The sequence below is a fragment of the Lemur catta genome, chromosome 4, assembly GCF_020740605.2.
Source record: "Lemur catta isolate mLemCat1 chromosome 4, mLemCat1.pri, whole genome shotgun sequence".
NCBI lineage: Eukaryota > Metazoa > Chordata > Mammalia > Primates > Lemuridae > Lemur > Lemur catta.
In genome coordinates this window covers 57043359-57050940 of record NC_059131.1, presented here as the reverse complement: position 1 = coordinate 57050940, position 7582 = coordinate 57043359, and the positions used below count along the sequence as shown (strand labels likewise).

General features: G+C 42.4%; 1 non-coding gene across 1 annotated transcript; it reads right to left on the bottom strand.

Annotated features, from left to right (window-relative positions):
- Positions 1–6457: 6457 nt before the first annotated feature.
- Positions 6458–6576, bottom strand: LOC123637538. The gene has a single exon (XR_006734908.1). It is a non-coding gene; the product is annotated as a U5 spliceosomal RNA (small nuclear RNA).
- Positions 6577–7582: the final 1006 nt, after the last annotated feature.

Genomic DNA, 7582 nt, shown 5'->3' with positions numbered 1-7582 from the left:
GTCATTGTCTGTAATTAATTGTGATTAGATATTTCTTTCGTTGGCAGTCGATTCTGGGATTTGACCAACATCCTTTCACTGAATTGTCAGATAAGCCGTCTCACACAGGAATGGATAAACTTTTAGGGATTGTCATTTGGGCAAGAGAGACTGACTGATAAACCAGAATACTAGTTTATTAAATTAGTGAGTAATTTACCAGTAATTGCTCATTATAATTTATTAAGAATATTACTTAATAAAGTAATTTACTTTGTTATCCTGACAGGATAATTATCATTGGCTGGGTAGAAATATTCAGAAAACTTAAAACTTTTATAGATTATAAAGGTTGCTTGATGAACAGAGTAGTATATGACCATTTAAGTATCAGGGAAGGCTGCTTGTGTCATTGCTCCTCTGTTGAACATAACATCCTGGGATCTTTCTCCAGTTGCCTCTCACAGTGGAGTGGTAGTTTACCTTAACCTTTTTTTTTTTTTTTTGAGACAGAGTCTCACTTTCTTGCCTGGGCTAGAGTGCCATGGTATCAGCCTAGCTCACAGCAACCTCAAACTCCTAGGCTCAAGCGATCCTCCTCCCTCAGCCTCCCAGATAGCTGAGACTACAGGCACGCGCCACCATGCCTGGCTAATTTTTTCTATTTTTAGTTGTTTGGCTAATTTCTTTCTATTTATAATAGAGACAGTGTCTTGCTCTTGCTCAGGCTGGTCTTGAACTCCTGAGCTCAAGCAATCCTCCTGCCTTGGCTTCCCAGAGTGCTAGGATTACAGGCGTGAGCCACTGTGCTCGGACTACCTTGACTTTTTCTAAGTTGTCCCTTCTGCTTTTCAGCTAGAACACACAGACAGATCATTTGGGATGTTGTTAATTATTTTTAGTTGGAGAGGAAGCAAGAAACCTTTGCTTGCTAAAGGAAGTGTCTCGTCATCATGACACATAGTAAGCCTCAGTAGATATTTGATGAATATAAAGTTGGCTTTATTTTTATTTTTTATTTTTTGAGACATGGTCTTACTCTGTTGCCTGGGCTAGAGTGCATCATCATAGCTCACTATAATCTCCAACTCCTGGGCTCAAGTAATCCTCCTGCCTCAGCCTCTCAAGTAGCTGGGACTACAGGTGTGTGCCTTTTTTTTTTTTTTTTTTTTTGAGACAGAGTCTTACTGTGTTGCCCCAGGTAGAGTGCAGTGGCATTGTCATAGGTCACTGCAACCTCAAACTCCTGAGCTCAGGCAATCCTCTTGCCTCAGCCTCCTGAGTAGCTGGGACTATAGGCATGCACTGCGACAACCAGCTAATTTTTCTATCTTCAGTAGAGATGGGGTCTCGCTCTTGCTCAGGCTAGTCTTGAACTCCTGAGCTCAAGCTATTGTCCCACCTCGGCCTCCCAGAGTGCTAGGATTACAGGCATGAGCTACTGCACCTGGCCATTCAACTTTCTTGTCTATATCTAAATTAGCTCAGTCACGTTGCTATAGTTGGCTGGGTGCGGTGGCTCACGCCTATAATCCTAGCACTCTGGGAGGCCAAGGCAGGAGGATCGTTTGAGCTCAGGAGTTCGAGACCAGCCTGAGCAAGAGCAAGACCCCAAGACCCCATCTCTACTATAAATAGAAAGAAATTAGCCAAACAACTAAAAATAGAAAAAATTAGCCAAGCATGGTGGCGCATGCCTATAGTCCCAGCTACCCAGGAGGCTGAAGGAGGATCACTTGAGCCTAGGAGTTTGAGGTTGCTGTGAGCTAGGCTGACACGACGGCACTCTAGCCTAGGCAAGAGAGTGAGAGACTCTGTCTGAAAAAAAAAAAAAAAGTTGCTATAGTTCATCTAAATTGATAGCTCATAAAAATTTTCTCCACTTGCCACATTTAATAGGGATACAAAAGTTATTGCTAAAAGGCTACTCTTATAGAATTGTTTCCTAGGATACATCATAAAGGCTTATTTGGGAAGAAACTGGAACAAGACAGCCTGACCCTATTGACCTCCCTATGTCTTTCCCATTTCAATTATCAAGATGGCTTGTTAAAAAAACTAGTCACCATTTGATAATCTCGTGTCCCATTTATTCAACCCTCTGGCTTGTATGGTACCATTGAAAGGTTTCCAGCTAAAGGGACAGGCAAAATTCAGATAGCTCTCTGAGATTTCCATTAAAAAAGGGCAGTCCTCTGCCTTAACCCCTGACCATCATTTCCCAAACGCAACCCCTTTAAGTATTTTTGCATTATCTATTGGTATTTGCCTCCATGTTTAAATAACAGGCTTATATTGCCACATCCTGGTTTTTCAATTTGTAATATTGTCTGCTGATTTGCTACTATGGTAGATGAGGATTTTAGGTCTTTCACAATATCTGCCCATAACATACTACACCATAGTTGTTTTTGTTTTCCAACTTTTGTTAAGTCAGTATTCTAAGTTTATGTTATTTACTAGGTAAATATTCATCACAAACCATAGTGTGCCATGACTGTCGCCAGCCTAGCTCACAGCAACCTCAAACTCCTGGGTTCAAGCAATTCTCCTGCCTCAGCCTCCCAAGTAGCTGGGACTACAGGCACCCACCACCACGCCCAGCTAATTTTTCTATTTTTAGTAGAGACGGAGTCTCTCTCTTGCTGAGGCTGGTCTTGAACTCCTGAGCTCGAGAGATCCTCCCACCTCGGCCTCCCAGAGTGTTAGGATTACAGGTGTGAGCCACCGCACCCAGCCAGTGTTTTCTTTCTTATCTCACTTTTTTCTCCCTCATTTTGGCCTCATTTGTTTGCCTCTTTTCCTATGGATCGGATCTATCACTAATCCATCCCCCAAATCTTCAATAGCATTATAAAATTTCTCTTAATATGAATAAAAATATCAGAATCGTTTTCATTTGAAATCTTTCCTGGAGCCTCTGTTCCAGTTTGGGTGCTGTATTAGTTTGCTAGAGCTGCCATGACAAAGTACCACTGACTGGGTGGCTTAAGCAACGGAAATCTATTTTTTCACAATTCTGGAGACTAGATCCCAAGATTAAAGTGTCAGCAGGGTTGGTTCTTGTCTTATAGATCCGCAGTCCCCAACCCCTAGCCATGCACTGGGCACAGGCGAGCAAGCAAAGCTTCATCTGTATTTACATATCTCCCAGTGTCTTCACATGGTCTTCTTCCCTCTGTGTCTAAATTTTCCTCATCCTGTAAGGACACCAGTCATATTGTATTAGGACCCACCCTAATGACCTCATTTCAATATTTACCTCCTTAAAGGCCCTATCTTCAAATATAGTCACCTTCTGAGATACTGGGGGTTAGAACTTTAACATACCAATTTTGGGGGACCACAACTCGGCCCATAACAGGCACATTGGTTGTTCTCTAGACCTGGGCATAGCTCTTGCCCTGGCGTTTCTCTTCACCTTCACCCTGGCCATTTCCCCTGTTCCTCTCCTGGGTCCCATAGCTGCCACTTTCTTAGTTTACTTCCCTGTTTGGTGGAGTATATTCTTCTGTAGCTTTCCAAGAAAGGTCAATGGGATGTAAATTTTTTGAGACCTTTTCTTAACTGAAATGGGTTTATTTTACTCTTTCACTGTATTGATAGTTTGATTAGTTACAGAATTGTAGGAAGGCGCTTTTAAATGCATTTCTTCATTGTTGTTCTAGATTTTGTTGTTGCCATTGAAATCCTGTGCTATTCTGATTCCAGAGCTTTTATTTGTGACCTGTAATTTTCCTCTTTGGAAGTTTTAGGATCTTCTTTATCTCAAGTGTTCTGAAATGTCATGTTATGCCTTAGTGTGGGTACATTTTTATTCTTAATGTTAAATACTTAGTGAGCCCTTTCAATCTGGCAGGTTATATACTTCAGTTCTGGGAAATTTTCTTTTCATTTTACCCTATTTTCTTTTTTGGGAACTTGCATTAGTTGAATGTTGGATTTTCTGAAATGTACCTTTAAGTTAGTTGGGTTTTTTTTTTCTTATTTTCTGTTTTTAACCTTTTTGCTTTTTTAAAAAATGAGGAAGATTTCCTCAGCTTTATTTTCTACTTTTCTATTGACTGTTTACATTTTCTGCTGTATATTTTTTTTGTGCTATATAGTTTTCATTTCCAAGAGCTAGCTCATTTTTTCTGAAAAAAAGCCTTTTCTTTTAATGAATGCATTACCTTTTATCTAATTTTATCAATTTTTTAAAGTTTCCTCTGTTCCTTGCATCAACTGTTTCTTTTTTTCTTCCTTTCTCCTCTCTCTTGCCTCTCTGTTGTTTTATGCCCCTGTCTCTGCTGTTAGAGATATTCTTCAAAAATCTGATGACCATATTTGTTTGCTCATCTGTCCATACTTAAGATTGAGGGACTAAAAGCTGACAGAAACTCTAGTCTTGCCATGGTGGACTTGTAATAATGTGGTTAGTCTGCTTGTTTTTTGTCTACTTTCCCCCTGCTGCACACATTTAGGTTTTTTTTACTCCGTTCTGACAGTTACCATCTTTGAAAATTTTATTGCCATCTCTCATTTATCATTTGTCATCTTTCCCATTCTCTTGTGAGTTTGTATCTTTAAAAGTTTCTTAACTGTCATTTTAGTGGGGTTCGGGTAGGCAGTAGAGATACAGGCATGAGTGCAATCCAGCCAGTATAATGAGAATTTAATAGCCAAATAAATTGCTCTTGAGGAGTTTATCCTCAGGCTGGTTACCTTGATTTTTCATGCATCATGTCCCCTTTTTTGCCTTTGCCTACAAACTTGATTGAGACCCCCTGAGCTGACTAGAGCCCAATTCTGGGCCTGCGTGGTCCTTACGGCCCCCACCTCAAACCCTCTCTCAGCTGTGCCTGCACTTTTACAGGTGGGATCTGGCTTTCTGAGCTGCCACTGAAGGGTGAGGTGATGTTCCAGGCCTATGGAGGAGTCAGCTTCCTCTGGGGGGCCATGATTAATGAAATGCACAGGGCAGGAGGGAGCCTGGCCAGCCAATGCGCCCTCCACCTGCTTCCTGCAGACTACTCTCAGCCATGGTTTTGCCTTGTGAGCCTTCCAGAGAAGGTGTGGTCTGTTGAGTGTACACACTTGCCAAACAACCTGTGTGTCTTCCTGTCTCATTGTGAAGCCTGCGATTGAGATAACACATTATGTTACATTGCTTTGCATCTTTCCTAGCTTCACTCCCCTTTTTCCTTACCCTCACATTACCCAAGTAAAATACCAGTGTGTAATCCTTACCTCGGAATTATCTGCTTTCTGGAGGACCTAGGCTAAGACAATCAGATACTTGTTTAAAAATCTTGCAGTCATAAGATTTTTTTTTTTTTTTGAGACAGAGTCTCACTCTGTTGCCCCCGCTAGAGTGCCATGGCATCAGCCTAGCTCACAGCAACCTCAAACTCCTGAGCTCAAGCGATCCTCCTGCCTCAGCCTCCCGAGTAGCTGGGACTACAGGCCTGTGCCACCATGCCCGGCTAATTTTTCTATATATTTGTTTAGCTCTCCATGTAATTTCTTTCTATTTTTAGTAGAGATGGGGTCTCGCTCTTGTTCAGGCTGGTCTTGTCTTGAACTCCTGAGCTCAAACAATCCGCCCACCTCGGCCTCCCAGAGTGCTAGGATTATAGGCGTGAGCCACCACGCCCAGCCAGTCATAAGATTTTAATTGTTCAACCATGCATATGAGAGTGGGAAGTACCAGATCTCTTCTACTGATTTGACATTGAAATCCTAAAAACATTTATACCTTTAAGAACATAGTAGCTGAGTGTGGTGGTGGTGCCTGTAGTCCCAGCTACTTGGAGGCTAAGGTGGGAGGATCCCTTCAAGGTTATGGTGTGCTCTGATCATACCACTGCGCTCCAGCCTGGGTGACAGTAAGACCCTCTTTAAAAAAAAAAACACAGAAATGTCAAGGCTGGGTGTGGTGGCTCACGCCTGTAATGCTAGCTGGGAGGCTGGGGCAGGAGGATTGCTTGAGCTCAGGAGTTCGAGACCAGCCTGAGCAAGAGCAAGACCCCGTCTCTACTAAAAGTAGAAAAGAAATCAGCTGGACAAGTAAAAATATATAGAAAAAATTAGCCAGGCATGGTGGCACATGCCTGTAGTCCCAGCTACTCAGGAGGCTGAGGCAGGAGGATCACTTGAGCCCAGGAGTGTGAGGTTGCTGTGAGCTAGGCTGATGCCATGGCACTATAGCCCAGGCAAGAGAGTAAGACTCTGTCTCAAAAAAACCAGAAATGTCAGTTACACCTAGGGTAACAATTTAACAGGAATTACAAGTTTTATTTTGGGGGGTTATTTTCATTTGTTCAGATAATACTTCCAAGGTTAGATTCATTTAAACACATGGTAACAGTCATGTATATTTATGCAAGTCTGTATATTGCAGAGGACAACAAAGTTGATATTCTTATGAAAGTTATAATTTAACATCTTATCACATCAGCTCTTTTGAATTAATTTTCTTTCTTTCTTTCTTTTTCTTTTTTTTATCCAAGTGCAAAGCCTCAAAAAATTCGTCAAAGACTCAGAGTTGTTCCTCTCCACGGAAAATCTTTAGTAAAAGGTGAAAGATTTATCTGATCTGAAGAGAAACCAGAGTATGAACTAATTTTCTGATGTATAATGATATCTCTCCCCCTGCAGCTGTAGGTAAAGGGATCATCTTTACTTCTGAGAGATGATTTTTTTTTGAGACAGAGTCTCACTCTGTGGCCTGGGCTAGAGTGCCATGGCATCAGCCTAGCTCATAGCAACCTCAAACTCCTGGACTGAAGCAATCCTACTGCCTCAGCCTCCCGAGTAGCTGGGACTACAGGCGTGCGCCACCATGCCCGGCTAATTTTTTCTATTTTCAGTTGTCTAGCTAATTTCTTTCTATTTTTTAGTGGAGACAGGGTCTCGCTCTTGCTGAGGCTCTTCTCAAACATTTGACCTCAAGCGATCCTCCTCTCTCAGCCTCCCAGAGTGCTAGGATTACAGGCGTGACCCACTACACCTGGCCTGTTAGCCTGCTTTTTCCTCAAGGACATGAGAGTACAGGCCTGGAAGCATAATGCCTTTGTTAGGCTCTCCCAAACTGTGGCCACCAAGGATAACCTGATGAAGTGCTGGATCTGCCATCTGGGACCTCATTAGTCTTCAGTGGCCTTCTCATCCTCCCAGTGACAACTGGCCATAGCATATACCAACAGATCCTGAGCCCTGGCTTACCAAATGAGGATCTGGCACCTGCCACATAGGAAAGAGTTGGAGGTGCCCTGTTTTAACTTTATTGGCCTAAGGTGGCAAAACATCATGACTACAACTAACAAAACCTCAGTGGGCGGGTACTTTTGACACACCGTGTTGCTTTGATTACATGGATGACACATCCCATTGGTGATGACAAAAACAAGGATTGGACTATTGCTAGCTTTCTGTGTAGGGGCTTCATGAGCAATATTGAATGGGGAAAACTGAGTTCATATAACTAATTTGAGGCTTGGCTGGAAAAGCCAATGCCATGCCTCCATGCCTATGAATGGATTACTGAATAGTAAAATGGGGGAAGAGATGCTATGTACACCTGAGGGCTACATCATTTTCTGGGCAGTCTGGAGGTGACCCA